Genomic DNA, 13311 nt, shown 5'->3' on the forward strand with positions numbered 1-13311 from the left:
TGCTTATTCGTTTATATGCGTATGTAAAAGGAGAAGGGCCACAAATTATGAAGAAAGTAGGAATAGGGCAGTCATGGGAAGAAGAAGAGGGAAGAAAGGAAGAAGAAGAAATGCTGTAATTATATTTTTATTAAGTAAATTTTAATATTTTGAAATTTAGTTTAAAATGGCAAAAGTTTAAATGTTTAAATGAAATACTGTATTCCATTTAAGTCTGTAAAGTCGTTTATTTGGAAGTATTCTAGACGATGATAACTAGCCAAATTGGAAAAAAAGAAAGCAGAGTGCAACTGTAAGAATCAAACTCAGCACAAAGAGAAGCAGATGTTCTACCCCAATTGTGGAGAACCGAGGGAAAGCTGAGAATAATATCAAGGACTCAGCACTCTGTCCAGGTCCTGGTGATCACTGACTCCTGGTTAGATTCTGGCACTGAGGCAGGAGAACATCATGATGTAAGAGTCAGGGAGAAGGTTCTTTTCATGTTCTTTTTGTTGTTGTTGTTGTTGTTGTTATTGTTGTTGTTTTCGAGACAGGGTTTCTCTGTGTAGCCCTGGCTGTCCTGGAGCTCACTTTGTAGACCAGGCTGGCCTCGAACTCAGAAATCCGCCTGCCTCTGCCTCCCGAGTGCTGGGATTAAAGGCGTGTGCCACCACGCCTGGCCTCTTTTCAAATTCTGAGCCCTTCTTCAGCAACACCTCTCAGGATTTTCATTACTCAGGTAAGGTCTCTTTCTAGGTCCTAATTCTTGTGTGGTATATGCTTCATGGTTCTAAATTCTTTGGCTATCTCTGAAATTGGCCTCAAAGCATTTGCAAGTGATTCTCACTAGGTACTAGAACCATTCTGCTACTCCAAGAAACTCAGAGAAATGATGCCCTTGTCTTCTTGTAATATCACTTCTCATTTTCCCTCCAGCTATAATAATACTGGCTCTACCCTAACTTAATCACTAGCTGATACCACCCTCTCTTTTTGTTCTTTCAGTTTTACGACATATCTATAATCATGAAGTGATACTAAGTCATGGCTGATCTAACCATCATTTCTATTTTAAAGACTAGTCTGAATTATAGTAAACTTGGTAAAAGATTTGCTACAATTGTCTTCTGTGAGGGGGCTGCTGCTTTGGAATTTTAGTGGAAGCTTAAAGTGCAAGCATGTCTTAATCTCCACTCAAAATTGACATAGTGGTACAGCAAGCCCTGGAAGCATGATCTTTTAGGTTGATCTTTTACAGAATACTTAATTGCATATAGAGAGTAGGCATGTGGGAAAACATATAGATATGGTACATATTTGTTGCTGTAGTTATGGTAATGTTACTTAGCAGGGGATGAACTATTTCTTGTTATTACTCAAAAGTTTACTAAAATTAAGTATATATATATATACATATATAATTATGTATATACATATATATATATATATATATACATACATACATACACACACACACACACTTCACACTTAATTTGCCTCAGGTTTTAAAGTTCCAACATAATATAAGGATATATATATATGGAGATATATATATAAAATAATAAATTATAATATGAATGAATAAAAATAAATATATATGTTATAACAATATATTGTATTATATGTGTATATGTATGCATACATATAATGCTATCTATTAAATGGTAATATATTTAATACAAAAACCTTTTCTTTTTTTCTCATTTATTTTCTTTTTTTTATAATTAGATATTTTCTTCATTTACATTTCAAATGCTATCCCCACAGCTAACTATACCCTCCCGCTACCCTGATACCCAATCCACCCCCTCCTGCTTCCTGGCCCTGGCATTCCCCTGTACTGGGGCATATGGTCTTCACAATACCAAGGGCCTCTCCTCACATTGATGAATGACTAGGCCATCCTCTGCTACATATGCAACTAGAGACACAGCTCTGGGAGATACTGGTTAGTTCATATTGTTGTTCCTCCTATAAGGTTGCAGATCCCCTTTAGCTCCTTGAGGACAATCCCTAGCTCCTTCATTAGGGGCATTTTGTTCCATCTAATAGATGATTGTTAGCATCCACTTCTGCATTTGTCAGGCATTGGCATAGACTCACAAGAGAGAGCTATGTCAGTGTCCTGTAAGCAAAATCTTTCTGGCATATGCAATAGTGTCTAGGTTTGGTGGTTGTGTATGGGGGATGGATGCCCTGGTGGGGCAGTCTCTGGATGGTTTTTCCTTCTGTCTTAGCTCTGAACTTGGTCTCTGTAACTCCTTTGATAGGTATTTTGTTCCCCATTCTAAGGAGAGACAAAGTATCTACACTTTGGTCTTCCTTCTTCTTGACTTTCATGAGTTTTGCAAATTGTATCTTGGATACTCTAAGTTTCTGGGCTAATAACTGCTTATCAGTGAGTGCATACCATGTGGGTTCTTTTGTGATTGGGTTACCTCACTCAGGATGATATCCTCCAGATGCATCCATTTGCCTAAGAATTTCATAAATTCATTCTTTTTAATAGCTGCGTAGTAGTACTCCATTGTGTAAATGTACCACATTTTCTGTATCCATTCCTCTGTTGAGGAACATCTGGGTTCTTTCCAGCTTCTGGCTATTATAAATAAGGCTGGTATGAACATCGTGGAGCATGTGTCCTTATTAGAAGTTGGAACATCTTCTGGTTATATGCCCAGGAGAGGAATTGCTGGATCTTCCGGAAGTACTATGTCCAATTTTCTGAGGAACTGCCAGACTGATTTCCAGAGTGGTTGTACCAGCTTCAATCCCACCAACAATGGAGGAGTGTTTCTCTTTCTCCACATCCTCGCCAGCATCGGCTATCACATGAATTTTTGATCTTAGCCATTCTGACAGGTGTGAGATAGAATCTCAGGGTTGTTTTGATTTGTATTTCCCTGATGATTAAGAATGTTGAACATTTTTTCAGGTGCTTCTCAGCCCTTCAGTATTCCTCAGTTGAGAATTCTTTGTTTAGTTCTGTACCCCATGTTTTAATAGATTTATTTGATTTTCTTGAGTCCATCTTCTTGAATTCTTTATATATATTGGATATTAGTCCCCTATCTGATTTAGGATTGATAATGATCCTTTCCCAATCTGTTGCTGGGTTTTTGGTCTTATTGACAGTGTCTTTTGCCTTACAGAAGCTTTGCAATTTTATGAGGTCCCATTTGTCAATTCTCAATGTTGCAGCATAAGCCATTGCTGTTCTGTTCAGTAATTTTTCCCCTGTGCCCATATCTTCGAGGCTTCTCCTCACTTTCTCCTCTATAAGTTTCAGTGTCTCTGGTTTTATGTGGAGTTCCTTGATCCACATAGACTTGACTTTACTATAAGGAGATAAAAATTGATCAATTCGCATTCTTCTACATGATAACCACCTTTTCTTTAGCTTTTAGCTTCAATACATGGAGAATATGGCTAAAACATAGCATTAAAATAATCTAGATTTTTAGATGGTATATTACAACATAAGTTGAGAAGATATCATCTATTAAAATGTTATTTGAACATTATGATATCAGCCGGAAATAATGCTGTCCTTGAGACTTGATATAGAAATATTTGTGGGTTTCAAGAAGAATCTGAAACATATGCTTTCCAGGCCAATAAATGGAGTACCCTTCCATCACTTGGTGTCATTATTGCAGCCTCTCCTTACAGTCAATTCTATTACAGCATTTGCCTTACAACAGAATCAACCAACAATCAGATTGTGTTTTGGCAGTGAAAACAATGACCCAAGAAGAGATTTATTGCGACTTTAAATTGCAAGATTTCACTACATTGCATCAGTTAACATCTAGAGACTACATAAGGATTGAGTAAAAAGTTTCTAGGCCAATGAGAATGGAACACAGCATTGTTCTCAAGATGACTGTTTTACTCTGGGTATACTTAATTCAGTCAGCAGAATTATAATGCTTTTGCTACATCAAACACCTGGAAATACACTGATTTGTTTAATGAAAATTCTCTAACACACTGAAAAGAAGTTTACTATGTATAGACTTTCATTTTTGACACTGTTTCAAGAAGGCCCAGAGGATTCTTCATTTCTTGAGGCAATGAAGAAGGCATTGGTCAGAGGAGAACCCACACAACTGAAAAGGTCTTAATGACCTATGCAGAATATAAGAGATCTAGGATCTATTCCAGTGATCATTATATATACATATATAGTGAATAAATAAAATATTTATTCACTTTGCATCCTGCTCACTTCTCCCCAAAATGTTCCCCCATCCCCCTTTCTCCTCTGAAAGGTTGGTTCCCTGCCTTTGTATCCCCCCACCCTGACACATCAAGTGTTTGTGGGGCTAAGTGCATTCTCTCCCATTGAGGTCAGACAAGGCGGCACAGCTAGAACATATCCCACAGAAACACAACAGCGTCTGTACCCCACCAATCTCAACAGCCTTCTTTCAGTGAAAAGTACATGATATGAAGTGCAATGTCCAAATACCAAAGCATTTTAATTTTGTACCACTCTACTTGGAACTAAACTCAGGGCCTAGCACATACTAAGAAAGCAATCTGCCACAGGTCTTCTTTGGAGTAGTTAAAATACTAACCTGTTTAGGCCTATATGGGCACAGTCGATAAAACAGACAAAAACAAAGAACAGCCATCAGATATGGCCCTTTGGTTTGGCAAGGATAGTTGATGATACCTGTGGTGTTAAATACCTTCATCAGTCAAAGGTTTTGTATTTAGGAAGTTGTAAGACTAAAAGTACTGCCATGATTCATTAACTGGAAATGGAAACAAATGTAATGTATAGCAATCTGGGCTACATTTACTTTGTGATGTCTTTCATTGTCCATTGCTACTTCCTTTGTCCATGGATACATAATTGAAATGGACTGGTAACATTCCTACATGGACTTTCTGGTCTATAGACTGAGACATGCCACAAGTAAATGAAATGCCACTTGTCCAGGAAACTGACAAGATTCCCATCAATAATAAAGCTCCCATTGTGCAGAGGTGAGAACTCTGTTAACTCTTAATGTCCTCAGTTATGAAAAAGACAGATGAACATTTAAAAAGGGATTAAAATTATAATACACTTAATTATATAGCTACTCCAACCACAGCTACTCTCTTTGCAAGTTCTATGGTATGGTCCAGATGTGAAAAACACTGCAAACTCCTCATCCAGGTCAAAAAGAGCAAAAAAGGGAGTTTTCTTTTTTGCCAAAACAGGTATTATCCACATCATCACTGTACACTTTGGAGATGTCAACAAGACTAATTTTTTTGTTTTGTTTTTTTGAGATAGGGTTTCTCTGTATAGCTCTGGCTGTTCTGGAACTCACTCTCTAGATCAGGCTAGCCTTGAACTCAGAAATCCACCTGCATCTGTCTCCCAAGTGCTGGGATTAAAGGCGTGTGCCACCTGGGAGGCCTACTTTTGTATGTTACCTATATTCAAGGACTTCAATTACCCTGCTCTTGCTCAGCCATCATTTTTAGTAACTTGAACAATAGCTTCCTGATGCCTTGAATGAGACTTTGGCATGTTTTGGAGCAGTTGAAAAACTATTAGGAGGCTTGTTCCTCAAGGATTTGGGGAAAGCAAAATCTGTGAGGTAGTACATTGATAATCTTGTCTATTCATCCAGAAAATAAACCTTAATTTAATAAATTCACTTTTATAGGTAGTAAAGAAAACCCTGTGAGTAAAATGCTGGAGAATGAATGTTTAGAGTGGTTGGTAACTTGCACACTGCTTGTACATCGTCATTGCTGGTGACAGCACTTATAGTTGAGCTGGAGGTTACCTTCTCTTTTGGTAGTGTGCAAAGTGCTTTTGAAATATCTTACATTTTTGTGCTTTTGCTTTGTTTGGTTTTGTTTAGTTTTTTAATGTCTTGGGTGTTTCTTTGACTCATAACTAGTAGAGAGCCTGGTGATCAGTGACTTTACCTATGATGGTCTGTCTTTCTACTTTTTCACTTTCCCTTTGTTTTATTATGTCTATTATAGCTTTTTTTTTTTTTTTTTTACTTTTCTTATGGACACTGTATGTGTTTGAGTTACAATTTTATCAGTAGGTATGTTCCATGTTCTTCACAAACAATTTTATTAAATTTCTCTGGATAATCTCCAAGTTTAAATTAGTATTTCAATCATTTGTAGGAGAAAGATTCCTTGGCTCCTTTCATGCTCAAAATTGTATATCTGTGGTCTTTTTAAACAGAGAACAACTTGCTTGAATCAAAAGTCCATGGCTGGAGTTCTTTTGAAAGAATCAAATTTCTTTCTTTCTTTCTTTCTTTCTTTCTTTCTTTCTTTCTTTCTTTCTTTCTTTCTTTTTTTTGAGGGATTTGTGGCTCTTCTCTACTGCTTGATGTATTGGAAGAGGTCAATGGACAGATTTTTTTTTTAATTTCCATTCTAAGAAGTGATATATATATATATATATATATATATGTGTGTGTGTGTGTGTGTGTGTGTGTGTGTGTGTGTGTGTGTGTGTAGAGAGAGAGAGATGATAGATAGATAGATAGATAGATAGATAGATAGATAGATAGATAGACATATAACACATTCAGAAAATCTTGAGCCTATAGTATGTGTGTGTGTATGTGTGTATACATATATATATGGAGTGAACAAGAGACATAAAACACTCAAGGGAAGAAATTCTATTTTTTTCAATTAAGTTACTTCAATTAATAAAATATTAACAGGCATTATAAGATCAATTAAATATTTAGTGCACACCCCTATTTTTAGATGATGACTGTGTACACAAAGAAACAAATTGGAGGCAATTATATCAAATAGTAATATGCACATATTATTAGTTTTATTATTATTTCATTTTATAAAATAAATTGCAATATATTTTTATTTTAAAAAAGGGGGAAGAAATTCTAATCCAAGAACTTTTAACTCTCTCTCTCTCCTCTCTCTGTTTATTTACTTTTTAATTTATTTTCTCATATATTATATCTCTAACTTAGTTTCTTCTCCAACCTCTTCTCCCACTCCTACCTCCTCTTCTGCCTCATATCCATTCCTCCTTTTCTCCTCAGAAAAGTGCAGGCTTTCTCAGGGACATTAGTCAAGCATGACATATCAAGTTGTAATAAAACTAGGCACCTTCCTTCACATTAAGGCTGGATGAGGCAAACTTGCAGGAGAAAAAGGGTCCCAAAAGCAGGTTAAAGTGTCAGAGATCACCCATGCTGCCATTGTTACAAGTCTCACCAAACAAAGTTATACAACCATATATGCAGAGGACCTACATCAGACCCATGCAGGCTCCTGATCATTGTTTCTGTCTTTGTGGGCCTCTATGAGCCCAGGTGAAATGATTCTGTGGGTTGTCTTGTTGTGCATTTGACCCCTCTCAGCCAGGGACCACTGATTAATTCAAGCAATTCAATCAAATAGTTCTCTATCTACAAATGTGTGTACATGCACTGAGAGAGAGACAGACAGACAGAGAGATAGACAGACATAGAGAGACACACACACAGACAGATACACATAAAGAGGCAGTGGGATATATTTTTTCCTGCTGTGTTCCATTTGCTTAATTTATTTTTCAGAATCTGACACTGTTCATCATTTGGATAAGGGCCGCTTATTGTCTTTAGTACATTAAAATGCTTGCTTGAATTCTGCATTGTTCTGTTTCTATTTGTTTGTTGACCTGTGTTTGAAAGCTGTCTTGTGTAGTTTGTGTTTTTAGTGTAAATCTATTTCCTTGTTTTATGGAAGATGAAGACAGTGAAGATTGTGGGCTTTTTACAATACCAATCTATCCAGCAAGATGTGCTCATTGGGAGAATGGTCTTTAATGGGGTAATCAAGAGCTTTGTGGTTAGAACATAGGCCCACATTATAAAGGAACCCATACCTGGTTCCTCAGCAAAGCCCATAACTAGAGAAGTCATAGACCCTGAAGGGGAGCCTATTGGAATTTTGCTAAATGAACATGGTATCAAAGAGTCCTATAATATTTCTACTTAAATGCATAATTTAGTGTTACTTCGAGCATGTGTCAGAGAAGGTTCTTTTTGCAGTGGGCAATTGTTGATGCAGAATCCCGTAACTGTTCAACCTGCTGAAAACAAATCTTCTTCAACTAGGTAAGGAATTTTACACCACAGCTATAAAGAGGTGCTTAGGCAACATTAAAGTTCAGCTTTCATAACCTCATTTAAATAAAGTATGATGCGTTCTGAGACACAATTCTTACAGGTTAGTCCTAAGAAAATTCATAGATTAAATCCCCACCTTTACCTGAGCACTCACTCATCAATGTTTCAACACATTGTATGGGGCCACAGAAATCTTCTTTTCTTTCCTGTTTGTGTTCTACCTACTTCAGTCATTATTTTGCTTCTTTATATTCTTCAGATAAGTTTTTCATCAGGGTGTTTCCCTTCAGGGATATGGCAATTTGGAAATAGCTATCTTAGAAACATAGTGCCAATAACTAAACCCAAGGCATCGATCGGCTGTGCTCTCATTGTTGGGGCAGATATTGGGAGTATTCTGATCTATCCATTACTCTACTGTTAACAAGGAATACAATTACATGAAGAGTCTTCTTCTTGTTAACTTTGTAAATGTACTAAAAGGAAGCACCAAGACTATTTTCTTTTCATAAGACCTCTACCTCAACTTGAACCTCTGTGACCTATGGACACAATAAGCTTGTTTTACTCTATTTATGGCCTCATTTCATTGCACTGTTGCTTAATCTTCTTCTTCAGGACACAGTCACACACACCTTTGCATTTCTATGATGACCAATTTCTAACTTTAAAAAATTACATACATAGGTTCCTTCCAGGCTGGGCCACTGCCCTGAGCAGACCTCGGGCACAAACTTGACAGCCAGTCCAACAACACCCAGAGGAAGCTCCACGCCCAGGAGCTCTAACACACCCAAGAACACAGGATCAGAGGATCACAGGAGATTGGTCACACCAGGATCCCAGAGTCCAGAGGCAGCTTGACTCCCTTGACACAACCAGGATTATGGAAAATTGGATCACAGAATCTCAGGATCGCAGAGAACTGAAATCTGAGGATTCTGTTACAACCAGGATCATAGGAGTGACAGGATCCAGTAAGATATAGGGTAGGTAGCACTAGATATACTCTGGTGGTAAGAGCCAAGCATAAGAACATAAGCAACAGAGACCAAGGTTACTTGGCATCATCAGAACCGAATTGTCCCACCACAGCAAGTCTTGGATACACCATCACACCAGAAAAGCAAGATTCATATCTAAAATTATTTTTCATGATGATGATAGAGTACTTTAAGAAGGACATAAATAACTCCCTTAAAGAAATCCAGGAGAACACAGGTAAACAGCTAGAAGTTGTTAAAGAGGAAACAACAACAACAAAAACTAATCCCTTAAATAATTACAGAACACAATCAAACAGGTGAAAGAAATGAACAAAACCATCCAAGATCTAAAAGTGGAAATAGTAACAATAAAGACAACTCAAAGGGAGACAACCCTGGAGTTAGAAAACCTAGGAAAGAGATCAGGAATCATAGATGCAAGCATCACCAACAGAATACAAGAGATAGAACAGAGAATCTCAGGTGCAGAAATACCATAGAAAACATTGACGTAATAGTCAAAGAACATGTAAAATGCAAAAATTCCTAACCCAAAGCATCCAGGAAACCCAGGATACAACAAGAACACCAAACCTAAGGATAATAGATATAGAAGAGAGCAAAGATTCCTAAATTAAGGGCCAGTAAATATTTTCAACAAAATTATAGAAGAAAACTTCCCTAACCTAAAGAAAGAGATACCCATGATCCTAAAAGAAGCCTACAGCACTCCAAATAGACTGGACCAGAAAAGAAATTCCTCCCATCATAAAATAATCAAAACACCAAATGTGCTAAACAAAGAAAGAATATTAAGCATTAAGGGAAAAAGGTCAAGTAACATATAAATGCAGACCTATCAGAATTACACCACACTTCTCACCAGAGATGATGACAGCTAGAAGATACTGGGCAGATGTCATACAGACCCTAAGAGAACACAAATGCCAGCCCAGGCTACTATACCCAGCAAAACTCTCAATCACCATAGATGAAGTAACCAAGATATTCCATGACAAAATGAAATTTATACAATATCTTTCCATAAATCCAGCCCTACAAAGGATAGTAGGTGGAGAACACCAACACAAGGAGAGAAACTACACCCTAGAAAGAAAGTAACCTTTCAACAAACCCAAAAGAAGATAGCCACACAAACGTAATTCTACCTCTAAAAACAAAAATAACAGGAAGTAGCAATCACTTTTCCTTAATATCTCTTAACATCAATGGACTCAAATACTCAATAAAAAGACAAAGACTAACAGACTGGATAAGTAAACAGGACCCAGTATTTTGCTGCATATATGAAAGGCACCTCAGTGACAAAGACAGACACTACTTCAGAGTAAAAGGTGGGAAAACAATCTTCCAAGCAAATGGTCCCAAAAAACAAGCTGCAGTAGCCATTCTAATATCTAATACTATCAACTTTCTACCAAAAGTAAGATATGATAAGGAAGGATATTTCATACTGGTCAAAGGAAAAAATCTACCAAGATGAACTCTCATTTCTGAACATCTATGCTCCAAATGCAAGGGCACCCACATTCATAAAAGAAACTTTACTAAAGCTCAAAGCACACATCACATCCCAGACAATAATGGTAGGAAACTTCAACACCCTACTCTCAGCAATAGACAGATCATGGAAACAGAAACTAAACAGAGTCACAGTGAAACTTACAGAAGTTAAGAACCAAATGGATCTAACAGATATTTATAGAACATTTCATTTTAAAGCAAAAGAATATACCTTCTTCTTAGCACCTCATGGTACCTTCTCCAAAACTGACCATATAATTGGTCATAAACTGTCCTCAACAGATACAAGAAGATTGAAATAATCCCATGCACCTATCAGATAACCACTGAATAATCTGGTCTTAAATACCAACAAAAAACAGTGGAAAGCACACATATACATGGAAGCTGAATGATGGTTTAACTCAATGAAAACGTGGTCAAGGAAGAAATGAAGAAAAAAAATTAAAGGCTTTTTAGAATTTAATGAAAATGAAGACATGTCATACCAAAACTTATGTGACACAATGAAAGCAGTGGTAAGAGGAAAACTCATAGCTCTTAGTGCCTCCAAAAAGAAACTGTAGAGAGCTTACACTAGCAGCTTGACAGCACACCTGAAAGCTCTAGAGCAAAAAGAAGCAAATACACACAAGAGGAGTAGATGGCAGGAAATAATCAAACTCAGGGCTGAAATCAACCAAATAGCAACAAAAAGAACTATACAAAGAATCAACAAAACCAGGAGCTGGTTCTTTGAGAAAATGAACAAGATAGATAAACTCTTAGCCAGACTAACTAGAGGGCACAGAGACAGTATCCAAATTAATAAAATCAGAAATGAACAGGGAAACATAACAAAGATCTATATCTCAAAAATAATTGTTCTTTTTGTTGAATATTAACAGTTGAAAAAATTAAAATCATGTTCTACAAACATCACGGAAATATTATTGATAATTTTTCTCATTGTGCTTGAAATTAGCATTTTCTTAATGTTTAACTTTAAAGAGTTTTTGCTATTTTGATATTTTTTAATTTAATTTTATTTTTATTTTTTATTTTTAAAGCCTACAGCACCCGTTATTTTCACGCGGTCTCCCATAGAAGTACTAACTAGGCCTGACCCTGCTTAGCTTCCAAGATCAGACAAGATCAGGCCCATTCAGGGTGGTATAGCCGTAGACTATTTTGAAATTTTTAAAATATACTTACTGATAGCATAATTTCTCTTCTAAAAACACTGATAATCTTTTTTAAGTAAACTGATTGCTAGACAATGTACACAGATATATAATGTGTTTTAAATACTCTTTCACTACATCTGGAGGTATTTAAGAAAATGTAAAAAGAAAATTTATTTTCCTGAAATGACCAAATTTCCAATAAACAACTATTTTAGCACATTGTAAATATATGTGTGTGTGTGTGTGTGTGTGTGTAATTTCCATAAAGTTCCCTAAGATGACGCAAGTGATGATCATTTTTTCTCTTTAAAAAATTAAATAAATTAGAAATCTCAAATATAAACAATATGCCCTAATTCGGACTTATCCAGCTATGGGTCTCATACCAGAGATATGGAGTTTTAAGGCACAGAGTTCAGTTCATGGGTTCCAATAAACTAATTCAAACTAAAATAAGGTAAATTAATTACAATAAGTGATTTTAAATTTGGGAACTGTCAAAGATTGTGCAGCCTCCTTTTCTTGTGAGTTTTAAACTTTTAATTAATATAATTTCATCATTTCCCTCTTCCCTTTCCTCCTCCCTTTCCTCCTCTGATACCTCCCAAGTCACCAATGGTTACCTTGTCCATGTACTTGCCCCATTCCACCTCTGAAATTCATGGCCTCTGTTTCTTTAATCATTAGTGTGTGTGTGTGTGTGTGTGTGTGTGTGTGTGTGTGTGTGTGTGTGTGTGTGTGAGAGAGAGAGAGAGAGAGAGAGAGAGAGAGAGTATGTTATATACAACCTATTGAGTCCACTTTATGTTTTTTGTATATATATGATATCAAGGCTGAATACTTGATAATGACTTCTCAAAAAGTCTGAGAAAGACCATTTCTCCTTCTCTAAGCAATAACTAGTTCCCTGTAGTTCTCTATCTAGAGGTGTGATCCCATGAGATTTCCCCTTCCATGTTAACATGTTTTGTTGTCATTGTGCAGGTTTTGTTTAGCATTTATATGGTCAGGATTTCCTGGCTTTCTTTCCCTGTCATTTCTAGAAGACACAGTCTTATAGCAGCGTTTCCGTTCCTCTGGATCTTACAATCTTTCTGACATCTTTTCCATGTTTCCAGAGCCTTAGGAGTTATGTTGTATGTTATCTGTTGAGGCTATATACCCTGGTTGGTTATCTTTGCTACTTGTGGGTTTCTCTAATTGTTTCCATCTGCCACAAAGAGAAACTTCCTTGATGAGGGGTGAGAGCTACATAAACTTTAGGTATACCAATAAATATTAGAATGCAGTTACAAATTATGGCAGCTTAGGAAAGTGAAAGGAGCAGCTTTTCCTGTTCTCACGAGCCACACGTAGTTTTAGCTATGTTTGTCATGGAAGTCATGATTTTCCTCCTGTTAAATGGGCCTTAAGTCTAATTAGATAGTTTCTGTTTTCTACCAAGACAGGAGTGCCTCCATCGTACCTTTAATGACCCTTGCATGCTGGTGATAGTGTGGTTCA

At 36.7% G+C, this 13311-nt stretch overlaps 1 pseudogene; it reads right to left on the minus strand.

Annotated features, from left to right (window-relative positions):
- Positions 1-11689: 11689 nt before the first annotated feature.
- LOC115032915 (5S ribosomal RNA) lies at positions 11690-11808 on the minus strand (annotated as a pseudogene).
- Between the last annotated feature and the right edge of the window lie 1503 nt (positions 11809-13311).

This window comes from Mus caroli, unplaced genomic scaffold (genome assembly GCF_978045245.1).
Source record: "Mus caroli unplaced genomic scaffold, Mus_caroli_1 scaffold_14, whole genome shotgun sequence".
NCBI lineage: Eukaryota > Metazoa > Chordata > Mammalia > Rodentia > Muridae > Mus > Mus caroli.